This window comes from Chiloscyllium plagiosum, unplaced genomic scaffold, assembly GCF_037043375.1.
Source record: "Chiloscyllium plagiosum isolate Xiang-an unplaced genomic scaffold, Cpla_swu_hap1 HiC_scaffold_39, whole genome shotgun sequence".
NCBI classification, from domain to species: domain Eukaryota; kingdom Metazoa; phylum Chordata; class Chondrichthyes; order Orectolobiformes; family Hemiscylliidae; genus Chiloscyllium; species Chiloscyllium plagiosum.
In genome coordinates this window covers 108,764,551-108,766,113 of record NW_028270177.1, presented here as the reverse complement: position 1 = coordinate 108,766,113, position 1,563 = coordinate 108,764,551, and positions in this window count along the sequence as shown.

Sequence of the window (1,563 nt, the reverse complement as noted above, 5' to 3'; positions counted from 1 at the left end):
ACAAATTCGACGATCCTCTAAAGCAGTCTGTGACTGAATTCCATATTCAATGTGCCATTCCCTGAACGACGACTGTCCTCTATCAGTTTTACTTTTCCAAATGAAAGACTGAACCATTCATTATGGAGACATTTTAACAATCTGATACCCCCAAGACAGACACATCCATGTCACTGGGAACCAGCTCACCTCCATCAGGGATAAACTCCTCTTTTGCCTCTCAGTGCCTTGTGTGTTCCAGAGATTTTCATTGTCGCAGAGTCCAGATGAAGTTTCTATTCCCCATGTACAGGGCTGAGAATTTTTTCAATGTCTCAGACTAGTCCCTGTCCAGACAACATCAGAGTCAATATTCCGGCCTCTGCTCGGTCCGACAGCTCACCCTTCTGCATTCTCCTCTGAATCCACTTCCCAAAGAGTTTCTCAAGATTCCCAAAGCTGGTGCCTGGATTGGTTTGGCTCCTCGACATTTTTCCAACTGCCAATTGACAATATTTTCACAGTAAAGCTTCGGAAACCACTGGTCTGCACCATGTCCAGGGATGAGAACTCCCGTTTGGTGGAGAGATTCCCGAGGCTGGTGAGTTTCACTTTGGAACAAAGATGGTTAAGTGGCAATTTCCTGCGGTTGTTTGTAATGATGGGAGAGGGAGCGGTGGGGAATGAGCACTTTGACGAGCAGGAGGAAGTGTTGCCACTGACCCGAGTCAGTGAACAGAGGACAGGGATTAAAGGAATCTAATGAAAAGCAGCACTTCTGCTCAGGATGTTCAATAACAGCTGCAGAAACCCGATATGTCGAGCAGTGTATCTGGAAAGAGAAACAGAGATAATGTTTTAAATATGGAACATTTCTGATGAAGAACTCGAGTTCCAAAGTCTTATTAAATTACTGGCCTGGTTTGCAAAATAGGTTTTTTGAACTTTGAGCGAAAATTCGCCCAACAGCAAGTCATTCATAGCGGAGTCAGCTGGATTCGGACCTACTCGGGGAAACCTGAATGGATTTTTAACCTATCACCTTAACCATGCGGCCATGAGTACTGACTAAAAAGCAGAGTTGAGCATTTTCCAAATCAGCAGTGATCTCATTGAAAGCTGTCGCTGACTTGATAGGCTAAATGCTTCCATCTCCTCTCCCACCTCGGCTGTCAATTGTAAGGTGCGAGACACCAATGTAAAAGAAGAAAAGCACAAAGTTAGAAAAAGATATTTGCAGCCAAACTGAGTCAAAATTGTTGATTGAAAGGAAAATCAAACTTGGCAATTTGCTAGATCTCTTTGCGAACATGACCAGCAGAGGTAAGCAAGGGAGCTATTGATCTGAGTGTTCTTGGACCTGAAGCACAATAGAAATACATCTCTTGGGTACTATTTTGGCCGTATTTCTCAATGAGCTATCATGTTTTACATATGTTCCATCGGGAGTTACCTCACACAAGGAAGTAACCAGTGATGCAGACGGTCATATAATCCGAGTTCCAAGTCCCGGAGTCAGAGACACTCAGTGCCCTGTGTGTACCTGAAGAAACAGCTGTACATGGGGTTTACAGGGTAACAGAA